At 42.0% G+C, this 22,734-nt stretch overlaps 1 long non-coding RNA gene across 2 annotated transcripts; it reads left to right on the forward strand.

The window, feature by feature from the left end:
* The first annotated feature begins 802 nt into the window (after positions 1–802).
* On the forward strand, positions 803–20,153 carry LOC147917294 (uncharacterized). Of its 2 annotated transcripts, none has more exons than XR_015552083.1 (3): positions 803–923; positions 4,989–5,195; positions 20,033–20,153. It is a non-coding gene; the product is annotated as an uncharacterized LOC147917294 (long non-coding RNA). The 2 variants fall into 2 exon arrangements; XR_015552084.1 differs by lacking the exon at positions 20,033–20,153 and adding an exon at positions 18,447–18,526.
* The last annotated feature ends 2,581 nt before the right edge of the window (positions 20,154–22,734 follow it).

Consider the following 22,734-nt stretch of genomic DNA (forward strand, 5'->3'; position numbering starts at 1 on the left):
GTGCTTCCCTCAGTTCTCAGTGTTCCAGGGGTGACCCCTATGTGGGCTACGTGTGTCCTTCTATTGTGGCCTGTTAGCTCTCCCTATAGGCGCCCAGGGAGGCTGAGTTATGCTCCTGGCCAGCTGTTGTAATGCTCAGCTGTTTGTAGTTGTTGTGGGCCCTTCAGTCTCTTTATCAGGTGTGGGGATCCCCAGCACAGTTGGCTGTAAGTTCTCATACCACATTTGTGTTGCAGTATTTCTTTTAAGTGAGTAGGCCCCCAGCGTGGCAGGTTGTTAGGCTCAGGGCCTTACAGTTGCTGTAAGCCTCTAGCTTATTATGTCTCTTGTCAGCTTTCTGAGGATTGCAGCTGGGTGGGGCTGGCCTTAGGCATGGGAGCACCCAATTGTTTCAGGCTTTGGAAGGTGGGGCAAACCTCCTATGTGGGTCTTTGAGAAGCACAAGTCTTCTGCAGCTGACAAGCCATGTTGCCCACAGGTCCACACACACAGTCAACACAGTCCTGCCCCGTGTGAGTGCCCCGACCGCCAAGCAGACCCAGTCTCTCCAGGGCCGGAGCCCCACACACTCCGCCACCACCCCACACTCTCCACCCGCTCCTTGTGCACACCCTGCCCCACTCAAGTCGGCTCAGTTGCCAGGCTGCAGAGAATCCAGTCACCAATCTATGCAGGCCCACAAGTTGCCTGAGGGCTTGTTGTTGGGTGGGGCCAGTCTCTAGGGTGGGCTGCCTGCCCTGGCTGAGCTGGATTAAATTGGTGCTATAGCGGGTGGCCCAGACCCTGGGCTAGCAGGCCTCAGGGAGAACTCCAATGGCGTCTGTGTCAGCACGCTCACACCAGGCCACAACAATGGCCGCCGCCAATGTCCCAGTCCCTGGAGAGGTCTCACCCCTCACCGAGATGCACTCAGGGCCTATTAGGTGAGTCTCTTGTCACCAAAGCACTGTGAACCTTTCTTTCTGGTGATTTTAGGATGCTTTCTGGAACGGGTGAGTTTGTGCGTGGGCCCTTTAAGAGCCAGTTTTAGTTTCTTTGTGAACCGGGTTTTCTGGGGGTGCTCCCCAATGCTTTACTAGCAGGCAAAGTCAGATATTATGCCGCTGGTCTCGATTGTGCTGGGTCCACAAAATGCCCACAGCGGGGGCGCTCCCCGGCTCAGGGCCCCATGCTTCCAGGGAGGCTGCGTACCTGTGAGCTGCTCCCGGCAGCTGGGACGCTGGCGGCTTGTGAAGGCGGCGTTTTTCCTCTCCGGAAGGGAGTCTCTGCCTCTTCTACCCCAGTTAGGATTGTCCGTTGTTGCAGGAGTTCCTCTTATCCAGTTTTCAGTTCTGTCTCAGGGGTAATTTTTCCACCAGTAGTTGTAAATTGGCTGTGTCCACGGGAGGAGGTGAGTTCAGAATCTGCCTACGCCGCCATCTTGACTCCGCCTCCGATGATAAATTTTAAATATCATTCTTGTCAATCCTAGAGGCCAGGAACTGGGCTCAGTGGAGTCCTGGGTAATCACTGAGGACTTCCTACTGAACCCAAAGGGCAGAGTAACATCGCTCATTCTTGGCGGGACCCCTCAGCCAGCTGCTGCTGAACAACCAGGGGCCTCTGATTGTTCCCCTCTGCCCAGTACCAGTGGCACTAACTCTCCCCTGCTTGCATGGCACTGCAGCATAGAAGGAAGCTGGGAGTTGAGTTCAGCTTCCAGGTGGAATATTTGTATAATCCAATCCACTCATTTTCACCAAATACAACAATTTGGATTATAATATACCATTAAAATAAATTTCCACAGGAAGCAAATGCAGTATTATGAATTTATGTCAGTTATTGTCCTACAGATAATAATATTATCATATATCAACTTGTCATAAATTACCCAATAAATCAGCAATAGAACTTAGATGGGAGAGCCCAAGATTTCTCTCTTTCCTCTTCATTATGCTAAACCACAAAGGGATTTTGAGGGTACTGCAGCAGAATAATAGTCTGGTTGTCCATGCCCATTGTTTCAACACCGAAGAAGAAGAACTTGAAATAACAGGGTGAAATCCTTAGAGTGAGTCTCTCCATAATATGATATACCCAGCAGGAGAGGTTAAAGCTGGGGTTTCCTCTGGAGAGAACACTAACATTGTGCTAGTGAATTTTAATCTGATTTGAGGCTAGTATCTTAAGGGTCCTATCCCAAAAGGAGAAATTATCCCCTTCATGGTAGATTCTTGAATTTTTTGGTGCTTATGAGCTCTTGCTGGGGAAATTAAGGGTCTAGGTTTTATTCAGGCTGGGATTCTAATTGTCAACCAAGAAATCACTTAACTTCTGTGGGTTCCATTCCCTATCTTTAAAGGAAAGAGGGTTGAATTGGATGCTTTATTTGATCTCTTCTTGGTCCAAAGTTTGCCTTAGTTATAGGAAAGTCCTTTACTCACTGTTGATGCTGGTTCACTTTCCTATCATTCACTCATTCAATAGATTTTATAGACTATGTACTTATATTTCAAGCACTATGCTAGGTTAAGGGATTTGCCTATAATGGTGAATAGCAGAGTCTTGCTACCAAGAAGCCCAACATATAGTATGCTTGTGGGAAGTGGGGGATGATAATTGATACAGAAAAATCAATAGCGGTATATGATGTAATGCATGATAATCTATGAGAAGTATAGGGTGGCTTTGGAAAAACAGAGAGGGATACCTCACTTAGTCTTTGGAGGTGGAAGCAGATAAAGACAGCCTCCAGGAGGAAATGACATGTAAATTCAGACCTGAAAGAGTGCTGCTGAGCAGGAGGATGAGGGGTTATAGCTGCAGAGTGGGTCATATCAGAGGAAAACATTTGTACAAGGATTGAGAAAGAAAGACAGCAAGACAGAGAGAGAATGAATGGTTTCTTGTGGAACTGGAGGGAATTCAGCATGAAAGCCACAGCATAAAGAGGAAGGAGGAAATGGCAAGAGACAGCTGGAAAGCGGGCTGAGAGCAGGTTATGAAGTGTATTGTGCCTGAACCAGGGAGTTTGGATATTGGCAGAGAAACGGGACCTTTCAAATCAGGGAGTGAAGCTATCAGCATTTTGCTTTAGAAGGATCTTTGGCTGCTGTGTGTGGAAGGTGTTGCAGGGATGGGGGAAGGGGCTTGGCTGGGGAATGCTGGACTGGAGGGGAAAACCAGTGAAGATGCTTCCATTTCTTGACAGGGCCACCAGCTGTGTAATTGGAGGAGTTTTCCAGGCTGGTAGATGCAGATCCTGAGGCTGTTGAGCTAAGAGTGAATGATGAGAGGGCACCAGATGCTGCTCTCTAAACGTGGACCCTTTCTGTGAGTGCCTCAGCAGGCTGGAGAGGAGCTGCTCACTGCCTTTTCTAACCTGGGTGCTAACTGAGGCATGTCTCCTGTCCAGATTGGGGCTGGCATTTGCAGCCTCACCAGGAGTGGAGAAAGAAGAGCCAACTCCCTTGCAGGCTAATAGGTAGGAGCTGAGGCTCCACGGGACACCATCAGTCAGGATTTGCTCATTGCCTGGCTGAGTTGTCCAAATGGGCCCATATGCCCCACAGTTCCTGTCCATGCCCTTGAATGACCTTGTCACTCTCAGCTTTTACTTTATTGACTCATACGATATCTGGACTTTCCAAAGAATGTGCAGACTCCTCATTTGTTGGAAGCAGACATCTTGGTCATGCTTGCAAAGGGCTGCAGGGCCCACCCAGAAAGATGCGGGGCTACAAAGGAAAACAGGCTTGGCTGTATGTCTCAAGGCCTTCCTGAGTCCAGGTAAATAGAAGCACACATGTGGGAGAACACAGGTATTTGGCAGCTGTACCACATCCCATTCACACTTGGAGACCAGAAAGTTCAGTAAGGTGTGCTGGGGTTGAGGGATGAGGGTTGCCAATTTCTCTGGCCAGAGGAATCAGTGCTTGTACCTCTTCTTTGCTGTGCTTTACTGCTGGTCCTGAGGCATAACCTCGGGTGTCGGTCCTTATATGAGCCTGTGTGAAGCCCACAGAAGGCTTGTGCTTTCTGAAGGGGCTCTGTGGATGTGTTATTTTGGATTGCATTTTGTCTGTCACCATTACATATAACCATATGTTTAACTCCCTCAATAGATTGTAGTTCCTTGAGAAAAGCAAATGCACTCATCCATCCTGGCTTTCCTGGAAGCACTAAGCAGAGTGCCTTGCACCCAGTACGTGCTCAATAAATGCTTCTTGGAATAAAAGGGACTCTGTACTATGTGCTAAGGTTGGCTCACTCAACTTCTTCTTTTTTTTTTTTTTGTGAGGAGATCAGCCCTGTGCAAACATCTGCCAATCCTCCTCTTTTTTTGCTGAGGAAGACTGGCCCTGGGCTAACATCCATGCCCATCTTCCTCCACTTTATATGGGACGCCACCACAGCATGGCTTGCCAAGCGGTGTGTCGGTGCACACCTGGGATCTGAACTGGCGAACCCCGGCCGCCGCAGCAGAGCACGCGCACTTAACCGCTTGCGCCACCGGGCCAGCCCTTGCTCACTCAACTTCTAAGAGTTTAATAGGTAAGGGAGGTCATGTAGTCAGGGTATGCTGCCATCAATCACGTGTTTTAAATTGTTGGATTTTAACCTTTGGTGGTTTCCTGAGATAGACGAGATCCCAGACAAAGAGCAATTTCTGGGGGGCTCACAGCCCACAGCCATGGGTAGGTCTATGGAAAGCAGAGTTTCATGTCTTCCCAATGGCCTTGGAGACCATTCACTGATCATTAATCATCACATCACAACATGTTGCCTGCATGCCAAGCCTCAGTGTCATTCTGCTATGCTCGGTGCTGTACACCTCGCATCTCTGTTAATCCTCACCACAACCTGTGAAAGTAGTAAGGCTATTTTTAAGGTGTGGACACTAGGCCCATAGATATTATATCTTTTGTTCAAGCTTAAGTCATGTTAGAGCTGGGACTCAGACCTAGATCCGCCTGACTCCAATTTCTTCTCCTTTCATTGCACAGCTTCACTGGTTATGTTAGTGGGACTGGATCCTGGGCAAGTGGACCAGCATCCCTGGAAGCTTCACTGATCCTGGAGGACCAAGGATTGGCATGTGTGTGCAGGATTTACTTCCTGGAAGAAGCCACAGCAAGTGGAAGACGACCACAGACTCCAAACTCCCTCCTCCTAGGCCAAGGATAATGACAGGTGGTTGCCGTAACTTCCAGGTATGTCTGGGTATTATCTAGAACAGAAATAAGAGAGATGTGATTCTGGCAAAGGGGTCATTTCTGGGCAAGACAATAGAAAGCAATAATGTGTGTCTATTGGGGGGTTGTTGCTGACTGCAGATCTCTGAGCCCTCTGGCTGACAGCTATAGAGACATAAACAGCAACCTTAGAGCTTGGTGAGTTTGTTTGGACTCTGAATCAGGTGACCTGAACAAATGGTACCTAGTCTCTATCAAATAGTTACATTTGAGCTACTGACTCAAGGAATAGCCTACTGGGGGGGGGGGAGGGTCAGCAAACTACAAGCTATGGAGTAGAGAGCTGTTTCTCTGCATGGTTTACCCAGATTAAGGAGTTGGAGGGGAGAAGCAGCAGGGAAGGGGAAGGTGTAGAAGTCAGGAAGTCTAGAAACAGCAAGGAATAAAGCAATCAAAGAGCCACTAATGACTTGTGTTGTTGAAATATTCTGTGTTGTAGCTTCTGAGTGTTTACAACAGGTAGAATCATTCCTTCCTCTTGGGGTCGTAAGTGCATGGGAGATACAATATTCTCAAATGCGCTTGAAGTTGGCAGAGTTGTGTGAACGCAAGGTGTTATTACTGTAATGTAGCAATTTTTGCTCTGCCAACAACCCTGATATTTTCTCGTGAACATGGTCAAGAAGTTGAAACACAATTTTCCAAAAATTCTGAAGTTTTTATTGGAAAAGTAAAAGATGCTCTTCAATATTACATTTATAATTCTAGTGAAAGTTCCCTTTTCTCCTCTGCAAAGTCTCCCATGGACTATGTTTTAGAAGGTAGAATTATAGAACTGAGCATGTAGCTTTGATTTATCTGTTTCTGTTATTTTTTGTTAGTGGGAGGGAGAGGGCATTTTTGTTTAGAAAGGATCTGGAAAACAAACCCCCAATCTAATTAAAGCCATTTTCCTGATTTCCATAATTTCTTAGAAATTGGCAGAAGAAATAATTGGAATTTTTTTGGGTAATCTGCCAACAGCACTGAATTCTACCTGCATAGTGAGCATACAGTCATCCCTTTCATCTTGGCAGCCTTAATTCATCCAGTGAGGCTGTGAGTGGTCACTTTTAGGTATGGCTCTTACATGATCAAGGCCGCCGTGACAGGGAGAAAACAAAAGAGATGTATCGTGGTCATGCAGCAGAACAAATGATTATAGCCCTCCCTGGCTTCACTACTATTCCCCCTAACAAAACTAGTGCTGTGAGAAATTGATCTGTTTACAGAGAGAAAACTTTCGAGTATAATGACCCAGTCCTGGCTCACCACATACCCTAGACTCATTAAATCTGTTTCAGTCTTCTTTGTCCTTTGTTGAAAAAGCTCTCAATAGCACTACTGACTGAAACAACTCAAATTAGTAACTTGGCTTTTGAGAATCTGTATTATTTGGTTGGTGTCTGTGCAACTCACTCAACTGAATTCAGTTAAAGAAAATTGCACGAGTTAACCTTACCAAACAAATAAATGTGAAGCAAACTTTTTGATTGAATTTTGGCTGCATTTTACAAACGGCATCTCTTATCTTGAAGTCCCTTTCAAACGGAATCAAGCCCATAATTCTGAACGGCAGTAGTTAACAGCAACCAGGGCTTATTTGGAGCAACTCTTAAGGGCAAATGTCCGTTTGTGGCCTGGGTTTGAAATCTGCAATTTGTCCTTCTCTTCTGTAGAGACCAGTAATCAGCAGACCTCAGACATAGGTTTAAGGGGAAGAACAGCTGTGCTCCTGAGATATCTTGAAATAAAGTTTTGCTCAGAGATTACTATGGGGTGCTTCTTAACCATTCTTTTGCACTCATTAAAATGATTCTTAGCTAAGAAGTGGATATATTGGAATGGTGTGAATGTGAACTTCTGGCTTCAAGTTCAGTGAGAGCCTGGGGGCAAGGATGCTTCTGTGACATCATTAAAATAAAAAATTTTTGTGCTTCACCATCAAGAAGTGAAAGGACAAGCTACAGAATGGCAGAAAAGTTTTGCCAATTGTACATCTGATAAGGGGCTTGAATCTGGAATATATAAAGAATTATTACAGCTCAATAATAAAAAGACAACCCAATTAAAAAATGGGCAAAGTATCTGAATAGACATTTCTCTAAAGAAGATATACAAATGGCCAAGTGTATGAAAAGATGTTCCACATCATTAGCCATCAAGGAAATGCAAATGAAAACCACAATGACATTATTTAATACTTACTAGGATGGCTATAGTAAAAAAGACAGATAATAACAAGTATTGGTGAGGAGGTGGAGAAATCAGAACCCTCGTATATTGCTGGTGGAAATGTAAAATGATGCAACTGCTTTGGAAAACAGTCTAACAGGTCTTCAAATAGTTAAACAGAGAGACTAAAAAAAAATCAATTGGAAATCTTAAAGGGAGAAAAATACTAAGATTATATGTGAAACCTACAAGGTTCAAAGTTCTGATTTCACCAAGCACAGCTAAATCCATGAATTGGGTGAGATGGCACAGAGGAGTTGTCTTTCAATGCTTTCTGCTTTTGTAACCAAGGAACAAATTTTATAAGAAATGTGATAGTTAAGTAATCCCAGAATGGCCAAAGCAGGTAGTGCACAGACTTGGAACTGAAAAGAAAATAAAAACAAACAGAGAGGAAAAGACCCCTTTCCAAAGTGCAGGAAGCCTTTGAATACGATGTTTTTGTTCTGCCCTACTCGAGGGCTGGTGGTGACTTTCTGTGGTCCTGTTTATCTGTTGTTGGGAGATAAAGAATCAAAGTTCTGCCCATGGCTACTCTCCTTAAAACTACACCTTACTGAAGGTTTTTGTGTGCCAGCTGCCTCTGTAGTGTGTTTGGGGTGGAAATTGTAAAAAGAAAATATAACAGAGGGTATACAGGCTGAGGCAACACTGGAAATTGTCCAATTGTCCAGCCATCCCGCGGAGCTGCACAAAAGAGATGTTTAAAGCAAAGCTTCATTTTGAAAGAAAACCCTTAAGGGAACACGTTTTAAAATTCTTTAAAAAGTCTTTGTTTGGCACACGAAAGTGAAAAGACTAGAGGGAAGACGAAGAAGTCAGACGCAGTTGAAGTCCAAATTTCAGGGCAGGTACCTGCGTTCTGTTCTTCCTTATTGTCTTCCTCGTTGGATCAGCGATCCTATTTCCATTCAGTACTTTAGTGATTGGTGAGGGAGAAAAAAGAACCTCACAGGAAAATGGCATAAAGTCCCTATCAATGAATTGGATTTAAATAGCACCCAGGTGGCTGGCAAAGAAAAAGCCAATAGCACAATCAATCAGAAACCTGCTCTAGTTTAGAAACACTATTTATGCTATGGTTTAAGCAAAGGGTTCAGGATTATTGGAATTTTTGCCCTTCTACCCTCCCTCTTTATTTGGTACAAGTGTTTATTTGAAGAACTTAATTAAAAAATATAAAATAAAAAGTACTGGGGGAGACTGAAACAGAAGTCCTTCAGAGCCAGAGCTCAAAGCTTCTTGCCGTATGCTTGCCTAATATGGCTTATTAGGCTGTGTGCTTGTTGCCATATAGTTTTATTAATTGATGCTAGCTTTTCTGTATGCTAATCAGTGGATACATGCAGATATTGATGTTAATTAGTGTTCTGTTAAAAAAAAAAAAGCAAAGCCCAAACCTTTCTTATGTGAGGCACTCTTTAGATTGTGCATTTATAGTTAAATTGGCCCCCACTTGGGCTGACCTCCTTAGGGCACTAACAGACAATTTAGTTTAGTGTAACACCCTTTATGCTGTAGATATTTCTACAGAGGAATTAACAGCAGGACTGTAGAAAAGCCAAGTGGCTTATAAATATTTCCTATGCATATTGAAGTAGTTGTCCACAGGTTGTGTTTTTAGTTTTGGGAACAGACAGCAGAAGGGATTTCACTGTATCTCATTTCAGCAAGAACTCACAGAAACAGGTACATACCTGTACTCCAAGATCACATTGTTGTATCCACCTTAGGCCTCTGGTGTACCTAGAACCTGCTGATGGGGAATTCTTTCTGGAGTAGAGAAACAATCTAGAGAACATGGATTCCAAACATTGGCACTTTGATTGTGGACAAGTCCCTGAATCTCTCTTGAACCGTGGTTTCCCTTTTTGAAGTAAGAAGATTGGACCAGATGAACTCTCACATGCTTTCTAGCTCTCCAATTCCATTAGTCTATGGTTTATATGCTGCTGCCATTCTTAAAACAGGTTAGGTCTAATCACATAAATTAAAATGTAAAATAGGTAAAGAATATGGGAAAGGGATGTTGTACTTCTCTTTATTTTCGTTAATAAAAAAGGAAAATATGTTTGCATATATACAGATACATAAACATACATATACACAACACATTAAAAGACTAGTCTTTTTTATTAGTAATTGAACTGAACTTTGCAGTAAATTTTCATTTCATTAGCCTAATTATTTGTGACCCTCTTATAAATTTCACCAGCCTGCAAAACTAGTAGCCCACCAAAGCCAACTACTATCAATCCCTTTCTCAATTAACAAGCAATTATTGTGCATCCAATATGTGTTCACACTGTGCTAGGAACTCTAGGGCAATTGAAGAAATTTAAAATGTAGTACAATTAAGAACAATCGAGTGCTACATTCTTTGGTATTAATTGTGTGCATAATAGGGATTTAAGAAAGAGGAAAAAATAGAAAGTGGTTCTTGTTAGAGAAAGCTTCATTAGGTTTGTGGCACATGAATTGGTCCCTGAAGGTTGGGCAAGGTATGGGGCATTCCAGTAGAAGGGTGGAAGAAAGTCATATAAGCAAATGAATGGAGATGATACCAATCATGCTATGAGCAGAGGAAAGCGAGTGGAGGGAGTTTACTTAGACAAACAAACCACATTACTATGGGACACCACCATGAAGGTGTTTTGACTTGAAGTAGTGGCTAACATGGACAAGGTGTTTTGAAGAAATCACCAGGGAGTGTGTGCAGGATGAATCCTCATGTCTCAAGATTACCTCCTCTATGGAACATTTTCCATATGTTCCCAGATGGAATTAAAGTGTCACTGCATGCTCTTCTTCCACTTATTTTGTAAGTGTTGGGTTGCAATTAAGATGGTGTTTGTTGAGGAAACCTAAAATATCTGAGACATACTTTGGCCCAGCCTACTTCTTTTTGAGGTCTTCAAGGGAGATATAGTGCACAGAGTGGTCTTTTAAAAACATAAAGCATATAATATCACTCCTGTGCTTAAAATCTTCCAAAGGACTTCCAGCTCTACTCTATTAGGTAAAGAGCTTGAAAGTCAGCACCTTCAACCTTACAACAAGAAAAAGCTGGACATACTGAAAATCAGTGACTTTTATGGGACCCATCAGAGAACTGAGGTCTCAGGAAAACCACCAACATGAAATCTGAGAGACAGGTGCATCCAGAGAGCCATAGCCCAGATCTGTTTACCTTGAGCAGAAGCTGCTGAAGCCTTAGACTGGAAGGAACACTTATGTGGCAGTTTTGATGAATTGCCAGAGGCTGAGTATGGACTAATTTGACCGTGAGAAACAACTGGGGGACCACACTTGATGGGCTTTACGTTCAGGAACCCCACCAGGTTCTTATTGTGAAGATCTGAGAAAGATCTTCTTATGGCTCTGACAGACAAGGGAATAGTAATTATTGTGAAATATGCCCAGAGCCTTCTCCATAACCAACAGACACTCTCCAGGGGAAAAGGCTTACCATATTCCAGCTGGAGTGGGAGCATTCCTCTCACTTCAGCTCCCTCTAACCTTTCTGTCTCACCTAAGGATGGAGTAAGGGTAGTGGTGGACATAGTTGACAGGGTCAGGGAGATAAAGAAGCTATATCTCTGGAGAAACACTGTGAAGATTACAGCCCTAAGATGCAGACCAACCAGAAGACTAGTGAGGTTTATTGGGAAGATTACAGTACACTTCCCTTCTCACAGACTTGACCACACATCAATATGGATCCAGTGTGATAACCGTCAATTATAGGTGGAAGAGCTGTAAGACAAAGACTCTTTCTGGGGAGGAGAGTATTTAGTGAAGCCAAGGTCAAGAGGGGAGACAAAAACAAGAACACGGGAAGAATTTGAAGCTTCTGGCACCTGTAACTCAGCCCAAGTCCCAGCCAGATTAACAGAAATACTCACTCTGAAGGCCTATATACCTCAGTTCCTATTACCTGATGCATGTGAAACTTTTAACAAAAAATGATAAGGCACGCCAAAAGGCAAGAAAGAACAGTCTGGGGAGATAAAGCAATCACGAGAACCAGACTCAGATATGACATAAGGTGTTGGAATTATCAGACAGGGAATTTAAAATAACTTTGATATGTTCAGAGTTCTAATGGAAGAAGTAGACAACATGCAAAAACAGATGGGTAATGTAAACAGAGAGATGGAAACTTTAAGAAAGTATCAAAAGGAAATGCTAGAAGTAAAAACAGAAAATGAAGATTGCCTTTTATGGGCTCATCAGTGGACACAACATGGCTAAGGAAAGAATCAGTGAACCTGAAGGTAGGACAATAGAAACTTCCCAAACTGAAATGCAAAGAGAAAAATGAAAAAATCAGAACAGAACATCCAAGAACTGTGGGACAATTTCAAAAGGTATAACATGCATAGCTGGAATAACAGAAAGAGAAAAAATAAAGGAGCAAAAGAAATATTTAAAGCAATAATCGTTGTAAGCTTTCCAAATTAATGACAGATATCAAATCACAGATCCAGAAAGCTCAGAGAACACTAAGCAGCATAAATACCCCCAAAACCCCTATATCTTGGCATATTATATTCAAGTTACAGAAAACCCAAAACAAAGAGAAAAATTTTAACCAGAATTAAAAAACAAAACAAAAAACAAAAAATACCTCACCTATAGAGGAACAAGGATAAGAAACCATGAAAAAAGAAGAGAAGAAAGTAAAATATTTTAAGTATTGAGAGAAAAACTCCCACCAACCTAGAATTCTATGTCCAGTCAAATTATCCTTCAAAATTGAAAAAGAAATAGATTTTCTCATATAAACAAAAACTGAGGGAATTCATTGCCTGCAGACCTGTCCTACAAAAAATGTTAAAAGATGTACTTCAGGGAGAAGAAAATGATATAGGTCAGAAACTTGAATCTACGTAAAGAAAGATGGTGTATTAGAGAAGGAATAAATGAAGGTAAAATAAAATATTTCATTTAAAAGATAACTGCTTTTTTAAAGTGATAGTAAAAACAATGCATTGGGTGATTATAACATATGGATAAGTGAAATGAATGACAGTAATGTCACAGGAATGGAAGGGAAGATTTGGGAATGTCAGTTATAATGTATCTGGACTACATATGAAGTAGTCTAGTGTTATTTGAGGGTGGACTTAGATTAGTTAAAGATGTATGTTGCAAAATCTATGGAAGTCACTACAATTTAAAAAAAAAGAAGTATAATTGATACTTTAAGAGAAGAGGTAAAATGGAATCATATGAATGCTCAATTAAAAATAAAAAAGGCAGGGCCGGCCCTGTGGCTTGGTGGTTAAAGTGCGCGCGCTGCAATGCTGGTGGCCCGGGTTCGGATCCCGGGTGCGCATCGAGGCACCACTTCTCCCTCCATCCTGAGGCCGAGTCCCACATACAGCAACTAGAAGGATGTGCAGCTATGACATACAACTATCTACTGGGGCTTTGGGGGGAAAAAATAAAATAAATAAAATCTTTAATAAAAAAAAAAAATAAATAAAAAAGGCAGAAAAAGAAGGGGGGAGAAGAAATAAAGAACAAATGCAATGAATAGAAAACGGTTAAAACATGGTAGACATTTACCCAACTATATCAGTAATCACTTTAAATGTGAATGGTAGAAATACACCAATTAAAAGACAAAGACAAAGAGCGAATTAAAAGAAAAGAAGACCTAACTAGATGAACTATATGTTGTCTACAAGAAACCCACTTTAAACATAAAGACTCAGATGGGTTAAAACCTTCCAGTGGCTTTCCATGGCACTTGGAATAAAATCCACATTCCTTATTAAGGGCTACAAAGCCCTGTGGTCTGGCCTCTGTTACCTCTCTGACTCCATTTTTCACTGCTCTTCCCCCATGATCATTTTACTTCCAAATGGAATTCTCCAGGTACACTTCTACCTGATGACCTTTGTATATGTTGCTCCCTCTACTTGAGATGCTCTTTCTTCAGATGTCATCAGGGCTTGGTCCCTCACTGCTTTTAGATCATTATTCAAATGTTACTTCTTTAGAAGGCCTTCCATGATCCCATGTTTAAAATCTTAACCTTCCCTCTACAACTCCCTATGTCTTTTCCCTGCTTCATTTTCTCCATAGCTATAAAACGTACGATGTTCTTACATCTTAATTTCTTGTTTATAAACTGTCTTTATCCACTAGAATGAAACTCCATAAGTGGATTTTTTAAAAAATTATTTTTTTTATACTAGATCCCCAGGGCTTAGAATAGTGCTTGGTATAGAGTAGGTCTTGATACATATGTATTACATGTTTGAAGGAAAAATGGATATGTTGTTAAATGCTGTGTCCTTAGTGCCTAGAACAATGCCTGGAAGAAGGGGAGCTGAATAAAGTACTTGCTGAATGAATGAAAGTAACATCTTATTATTAGCTAAATTTGGGACTCAAACTCCAGTAAACCCAGTGAGCTAGGCTGCTCCACGTGGAGGATTCCTTTTTCATAGGCAGGTTAGGCCTCAGATGGCTCAGTTCAAATAGGCCTGAGACTTGCTCTGTCTTTCCCTCAGTGCCCTACCAGTGGTGTGCTGGAGCCCGTTTGTACCAGTTCCTGAAAGACCGTTGTTAAATTTTCAAGAAATTTGCAAGCTAGCTGTTAAACTTGAACTTGGCCATAGTGGGAGTATTTATAGCATAGAAAGTGGCAAACTCTACAAATCAGTGCTCCCCATCCTCCCATGCTCCCCCCTTACTCATTGGCTTGGAAAGCTGGTCTTTTACTAGTACACCAGTGGAGGGGGCAGGAAGGAGATGGGAGAGATTTTTCTTCCCTCGGTAGTTTTCAAATGAGAACTTAGTGTTCTCATTTACCTGGGGAACTTAAAATACACATATATACACAAATATCTAATACCTGGGTTCCATTCCAGACCTAGTGGGTTAGAGCAGTGGTATATTCATTCCCTACTGTTGCTGTAATAAATTACCTCAAACTTAATAGCTTAAAACAACAAAAACGTATTTTTTTATAGTTGTGAGGGTCGGAAGTCTAAAATCAAGGTGTCAGCAAGGCTGCATTCCTTCTGGAGGATTCAGGAGAGAATCTGTTTCTCTGCCTTTTCCAACTTTTACAGGCCACCTACATTCCTTGGCTCCTGGCCCTTCCTTGCATCTCTCCAACCTCTTTCTTCCATCATCACGTCTTACTACTGACTCTGACCCTCCTGCCTGCCTCTTATAAGGACCCTTGTGATTACATTGGGCCGACCTGGATACCCAGGTAATCTCCTCATGTCAACATCCATAACATAATCATATTTGCAAAGTCCTTTTATCAGGTAAAGTAACACATTCACAGGTTTTGGGAATTAGGACATGGCCGTCTTTGGGACAATTATTCCGCCTACCACAAGTGGTTTTCAACCTTGGCTGAACATTAAAATCACGTGGGGAGCTTAAAAATTCTTATAACCAGGCTGCATCTCAGAACAATTAAATCAGAATTTCTGGGCTGGGACCCAGGCAGGCTTATATTAAAAGTTCTTCAGGTGAGGGGCCGGCCTGGTGGCATAGTGGTTAAATTCACGCGCTTTGCTTTGGTGGCCTGGGGTTCGCCGGTTTGGATCTCAGGCATGGACCTATGCATTGCTTATCAAGTCATGCTGTGGCAGGTGTCCCACATATAAAGTAGGGGAAGATGGGCGCAGATGTTAGCCCAGGGCCAATCTTCCCAAGCAAAAAGAGGAGGATTGACAACAGATGTTAACTCAGGGCTAATTTTCCTCACCAAAACAAAGAAAAAAAAAAAAAGCTCTTCAGGTGATTCTAATGTGCATGCAGTGAAGATTAAAAAACACTCGGTTAGAGGGCCAGCCCTGATGGTCTAGTTGTTGGTTCGTTTCCTGGTAGCGGGACCACACCGCTTGTCTGTCAGTTGCCATGCTGTGGCAGCATCTCACATAGAAGAACTACAAGGACTTACAACTAGGATATAGAACCATGCACTGGAGGGCTTGGGGAGGAAAAAAAAAAAATAGAAAGGTTGGCAACAGATGTTAGCTCAGGGTGACTCCTTCTCTGCAAACAAAACAAAAAACAAAAAAATCCACTGGGTTAGATGTGCCAGGATGGGATCTAGGAAGTATGTTTAAAAACATCTCCAGAGGTGAAATCTGAAGAGCACCCTGATTTAGAATTCCTCCCTTTAAAACTAAGAGGGTTTATTAATTTATATTCTGTTCACGTGTTGGTTTTTTAACCTAGAGAGACTGTGAGTTCCTTGGGTTCAGGGCCATGTTTTGCTTATCTTTGTCACCACAGGATAATATGTGATTAATATTTGTTTAATGCATAAATAAACACTTTAAAAAATGCTCTTCCTTATATAATTCTTCACCTCAACACGGTCTACTGCAAGCTGCTTGCAATCTGTCTAATGTCCGTGGACCCTTACATACTTGTTAGGGGTATCAAGAAGGGGTCGAGAAGGGCTGAGTCATTTCAGTGGGAGAGGGAGATTGCCTTGCCCCTCATCTCACTTGCCTGGTGGCTAACCCATTTTCTTCACACATTTCCCCTGCTATTGTGCTCCATCAGCCTCTGCCTTCTCCTAGTGCATCCTATGGGAGATACAGTCTATTCATTCAGAGCAAGGATATTCCGTATTCCCCAGAAATGTGAGTGTTGTAAGATTAAGAAGATAGCCCACATCTAGGGGAGGTGATGCAAAGTAGTCTGTGTTAAGATTTTTTTACTAACCTGGGGCAGCTACTTTTTAAAATGTATGGAGACTACCTATACACAAATGCATATTGTGCAGTTTTAAAGAGATATAATTTTACTTTGAGTGAGAGACACTGAGTCCATCAGCAAGTAGAGAAGGGTAGGTGATATTCAAGGGGAATCAGCGAGTCCCTGCTCTTCTCCTCACCCACGTTGCTCTGGCCACACTGGCCACCGCCTTGTTCATTGAATGTTCCAGGCAAGGCCAAGTACCCTTCTGCCTGAGAGCCTTTTGTACAGCTGGCTATTTTTTCCTCATGGATGCCCTTCCCCAAGATATCTGCTAGCTAACTCCCTTGCCAAGTCCAAGTCTTCCTCCATAAGGTTGCTGCCACCATACTCCCGTCCTCCTTGCCCTGATCTATTTTTTCTTTTTTCTAAGGTATTAACCACAATATAGTAACATTTAAGTAGGATACTCATTTTTTTAATTTCTTTGTCTCCACCTTCTAGAATGTAAGGCAGGGATCTTAATCTGTTTTGTTCACTGATCTATCTCAAGCCCCCAGAACAGTTCCTGGCACATAGTTGGTGCTCAATAAATAGTTGTTGAATGAATGAATGTGTGGGAGAAAGGGATTCCAACAGCAAGTAGAGAAACTAGAGCAATACAGAGATTGAGGCTGGAGGAAAAAACTAGGGAACCGGGCAGTAAGAGCATGGTATGGAGAAAACAGGATGCAATGTCCAGGATATGTGGACAGAGCGAAAACTTACTTCCAGGCCAGTGAGAGAGGAGACACAGAAAAGTCAGCTGTGAGGAAGGAGGTTGGGATGTCAATGAAGTTTTGATTAAAGTTAAAAGGGAGGAATTATAGCCCAATGGAAGAGACTTATTACTCCTGAGGAATCCAGAAAACGGCTAAAGATGGTAATTTAACTTGGGAATTGGAGGTGGAAGTGTGTAGGTACTAATCATTATAAGCTAAAAGTTCAGGGCTTGGGAAGAGGCTAGAGAAGACAAAAGGGCATTTAAGGAGAGTGCTGACAAGCAGTGCCTGGAAAGAATTGTGCTTAATATATTTATACCTGAGCTGTCACCAAAAATGGTAATGGTGCGATTGAGTGCTTTAATTAAATCTGAGCTGTGCTGACCGTACAATGTGAAAGTGTAAGTATGGTGGTACTTGAGTGGAATATGATTTGTGTGAAATTCCCTCACTCTCTGGCTTTTCATCTGACTTGTGTGTGCTGGACTTCTCTGAGTAATAATGGTTGTGGCTGGATGATGGTAGATGAGGCAGTCTAGAAGGAATAACTGTAGGAATATTAGAAACAGGGAAGCAGGTCAAATCCAAGGGTATGGGGTAGCACAGCCACACACATACTCTCCTCTAATGCCCAATCAGGACCAGTAGGGACCATATTTTATACTGTTCTGGTTTGCCTCATGGTACTTAGAGTGGTAAGTCAGCACTCGAAATCGATAACATTGTTTGGGGATGGTTGGTGGTACAGGGAGCATTTTTTTCCAGACGTTCAAAGGGGTTGGGATTTGAAAGATAGTTGCTATAGTTCCCTACCCCACCCCACCTTGTACTGGAAATGAGCAGGCAAACTCACCCAGGACTATTAGGTAATACCACCTGATTGATCATGTAAACCTGCTTAGACATCAGTGCTTTACATCTTACCAAGGGAAGGAATTTCTTTAAAATCTGTCCACCATGATTGGATCCTCAGTAAACATGAGTAGCACTTGTCTTTTTTCTTTTCTAGTCTGAGCAAATCAGATATTTCTGGTAAGCCAAACAATTCCACCTCTCTCACAGGCGTGGTGATTTGGGAGGTGTGGAGGGTGAATGGATTGAAGGATCAAGGTGAAGTGGGGCTGGCATAGGGCTACAGCTTCCCCCTTTAGTTTATTCTTCAGATGATTCCTTCTGAAATGGCTCTGAAAAATAAGCAAATGGCTGCCAACATTATCATGCAAAGTCTTTTGAAGTCACAGCACCCTTTTCTCCTTGTCCCTGAATCTCACTGATGAGTTTTGATCCCTGGCATCATCCCAATCTTGTTTGGCTTTGATTGCTGACACAATGGATATGTTGTTATTTTCTGTAAACGTTACAAGTAGGTCTTAACTAACCTAATTAGCATTGGGGTTAATTAATAGGGAGGAAATTGGCCTCATGAAAAAAGGACAGCTATGTATACAACGTCGTTATGCACTGAAGCCTGGAAACTGAAAGAGGAAAATATAGATTACTGTTTTTAGGATTAATAAGACTAGACTCCATTTATGTACTTATTCAGAAGTGGAATACTTACCCTGATGTGTCGCATTGTGAAGAACATTCTGGAAACAGCCGAAATCCTCTTCATTAGTAAGATGCTGTGGCAAGCTTTTCTCTTGTAAGTTATTTACTCTTAATGCTTTGGGGAAACACAACTTTAAAAGGTGGAAGACAGAACATCATGCTGTCCCTGACCTAAAGAATATACAAGAGGATAAAAAGAGACCAATCTAGATGCTATCAGTGGATTAAACACCAAGGACATTAGCCCTTTGAGTATGTGCTGTACCAAAAAACAGCAAGAGAAATATTTGCTTTGTTGAAACAAAACTACACAGAATTTGTAATGTTAGTCATTTCTATCAGTTGCCAAATGAAAATCACTTACTATATTTTTTAGCTCTCTAAATAAAAATTATGGCAGAAAAATGACTCAATATTCTGGATGTCATACTGATAATTCTAAACAGAGATCACAGACCAGCATGTAAAAGCACTGGTCTGTAAGCTTGTGATTTCATTGTTGACCTGACAGGGAACCAAAAGGACAAATGTTTTCCCGTCCTAGATCCTTCCAGGCTTCTGGTGTGAACACTCAATATAAACAATGACAGTTTTACTAGTTTTATTGAGTTCCATGAGAGCTGCCCGTTAGTGAGTACTTGAGGCGGGCTGTCTACAAAAAACATGATGATGAAGGAAATTGAAGAGCAAAGACTAAAAGATGTCCCCAAATCTGAAGTATTAGATAAAGATTTTGAGTGTGAGAGGTTCAGGAAAATGGAAGCAGGAAGTATAGCAAAGAAAGGATGTTGTGGGAATTTCAGAGAAATTGTTCTGTGTTTTGGGCAATTTTATTTTCAGCTGACTCAAAAAGGTAGAATGAAAATGGTAGCTATGGATCTGGTCCCAGAATATCTAAGCGGAAGGCTGGCCAGGAAGACGGCTGGAGGAAAGATGTGGAAGCTGTGGGAAGAGAGTCCAGGAGCCAAAAATAGATTTGACTTTTCTGTTTTGTCCAGTTTCTAGGTAAAACTTCCTTCTGCTCTGGGAAGAGATGAAAATACATTTCTTATTGCCAGGCTGAACATTTGGCCAGAATACAACTCCCCCTTTGACTGCTAACAATCTGTATACCTGTAGCAAACCCAGGTCTTGATAGTACAGTGCATTGGGGACAGCTGGCTGCCTAGTGCCTCATCTTGACACTGGAATAGTGAAGTTAAAACTATTGACTTTCTGAAAGAACAATTTTGAGAAGGCAAGAAATGGTATCTGCTTGTGTTAACAGCCTGCTTAGTTTTGAGTTGCCCTCAAGGGCAGTTTTTGAGGCTTCCCACAGTCTCTGATGCAGCTATAAAGATATTTGCAGCTTTATTAAATTTTTTTACTTTTTTTCCCCTTTTGGCTACTCTTTCAGTTCAGGTCATTTATCAGGGCCCATTACCTGCTATTTACATTGGTTTGTTACTTAAACTTCTTTGGGCCTTGAAAATGTGAAGTCTTGAGAAGAAATGAATCATAGATTTTTAGGGTTGGAAGGAGACCATGAAGGTCAACATTTATCATTTTTGTTTACTGTAAATTTCTTAAGACATTTTACAGAGATCATTGCGCCTGAGCTGGAGATGGGACTAAAAATAAAGAATCTAGCAACTGTGAAGACTAAATTTGCTCTAAGGTCTGTATTCCCTACTTTGGGTTTCCATTGCTTAGAACTATTAACAGAGGGGCCAGCCTGGTGGCGCAGTGGTTAAGCATGCGTGCTCCGCTTTGGCAGCCCGAGGTTCGCGGGTTCGGATCCCAGGTGCACACCAACAAACCGCTTGTCAAGCCATGCTGTGGCGGCATCCCATATAAAGTAGAGAAGATGGGCATGGATATTAGCTCAGGGCCAATCTCCCTCAGCTAAAAAGAGGAGGATTGGCATTGGATGTTAGCTCAGGGCTGATCTTGCTCACCAAAAAAAAAAAAAAAAAAAAAAAAGAATTATTAACAGAATCTGATCACCTAGGATAACAGACTAACAACTTTCACGAGGTCAGTGGGCCTTTTGGGGGCAAGCATGGTGACAAGCCAAGCTGCCATTTGAGGGGATTGCTCTCTTCGGGCAGTAACTGGACTGTGCAATGTGATGGGAAAGCAATGTTTGCTACCGGCTCTTTGATGCTGAAACATAGGGGAGAACAAAGAAACTTTAATTCCAAAACAGTCTCGTTCTTCCTGTCTCTGTCTCTGTCCGTTTCTCTCTCTTTCTTTCTCTGCCATAATGTGACAATATTTCTGAGGAAACTCGTTCATAAAGCAGGTCTCTGTAAAGCAGATCCCATTTTGCCACAGGAGGTGTTATCCAAGTGAAGTAATAACTGGTACATACATTCAGATACACACACACAAAAATGTCACTCATTTTTTTTCTGTAAATTTCTTTGTCCTCTTGAGCCCTGCCCTGCTGAGTACATGAAAACAAATTTAATCCAACGTAAAAAATTTTAGTCTTCTTCAGAAACTTGAACAATGGTGACTCAGTCTCTTTTGGATCAATGCTAACATCTTTCAGATTTTCTTCCCCTTCCAAACTCATCTCCAAGATGGAGTCTGGGTGTGTGGTGTTGGGGGTGGAATTTGGACACTCTTGAAGTGGGAGGAAGAGAGTGGCCTGAGACCCACTGTGGCCTTATCATTCCCTCTGGGCCTCTGGTTTTTGAGGTCACCCTTGTCTGCCTGGTGTTGCCATTTAATCCTCACGTCTACGGCTGGCGAATCCATGATGGATTCTGTCAGCCTGGTCAAGCTTCAGCTTAGTCCTTGTTGGCTCTTGCCCACTGCCTGAGGTTTAGTTGTGGTTCCTTTCAACCCCCAGGATGGGTGAACTGTTCTGTAGCCCTGAGCCACAGGATCATTTCACCCCATCATCATAAACCCCCAGATAAGCTCCTGAGATAGACCATCCTTGACTTCCACTCTGCAACTGCACCATAAGGGAGACTATCCAGGCCCTTCCATTCCACAAGGGAGCCCAGGGTGGCTGGGGAGCACTAACTCTGATGTTCTTCCTTCCCAAATACTGGGCTATCACTCCCAATCTGAAGCAGCAGGTTGGGGTGGGCGTGTAAGGGTGTATGCTCTCTTAGTCACAAATGAGAATGTGGCCACAGCTCCTCTCTGCTTTGAGTTTTCTGTTCAACCTAATTATTATAATTTCTTCTCCATGACTTGAATCTCTGGAGTATGTGGTCAGGAAGGCCTTGTCTGCTGCCTGCTTTCCTTTCTTCCTTTTCCCTCTTCTCCAGATCCAAAAGGGCTGGAAAGAACAGGCTTTTCAACTCCCCATTTGTTTTGTGGGACAGTCTCCATGTCATATTCACTTCCTTAAAGAGGTAATCTTCCTTGTTCTCATTTCCTAGAGCTAAGAGGGAGGTGAAAATACATCTATTATTCTGGTGATACTAATGATGGAAGCTTGTGTTTCTGATCAAAGACTTCGCAGTTGATATAAGCCACCACAACCCTTGAAGGAAAGATAGGACAACCATAAAACCCTACAAAAACTTGCATACTAAAGCTGTTCTAAATCTTACAAAATTATTTTAATGTACTTTATACCTTGGTATGTGTAAGAAATTCCATGGTATCATAACTGTTACTTTAGCATGTAAAACGAATCTCAACTGTGTCGTAAGTTGGATCTCTTTAAAACCAATCCGCTAACAATAAGCATTCATTAAACATTTACTTAGCTAAAATTTAGCATACTTTTTAGACTATGGTTAAGTCTCCTATGTGCAGGATAGTAATTAATCCATACTCTTACTAACAATGTGTTCCTAAAAAGTTACTTAACTCTCTGTACCTAAGATGCCCCATTTGTAAAATGGGAGTATTAATAATGCCTGCGTTATACAATTATTGTGCGAGTTAGATTAGAACAGTAGCGGCACATAGTAGGTACTATATTACCATTTGCTGCATTCATTATGGTTTGGGTAGGCTGAGTCTTAATGTTTTAACTGATGCTTTTCCTTCACTGCTGCAAACATGGGTATTAAAATTAATCTTTTTGATTATTATTTTTATTAGTTTTTATTATATGTCCTTGCAGCAGCTGAACATTTGAGATCACCTGTGATAGTTATGAGGGTTTGGAAAACAAAAGTACCTTGCCCTTATGTACAGGTTCATTTTCATTCCTTTACTGTTTTTTAGATATCTAAGGGCCTATCTATTCAGGAGTGCCACGATTCTTTCTGCCTTTTTCTTTCTCTCTCTCAAAATTCTTTGAGCACTAAATAATTTAGGCATTACAA

This window comes from Ceratotherium simum, chromosome 4, assembly GCF_057802395.1.
Source record: "Ceratotherium simum simum isolate JZ-2026a chromosome 4, ASM5780239v1, whole genome shotgun sequence".
Classification (NCBI taxonomy): domain Eukaryota; kingdom Metazoa; phylum Chordata; class Mammalia; order Perissodactyla; family Rhinocerotidae; genus Ceratotherium; species Ceratotherium simum.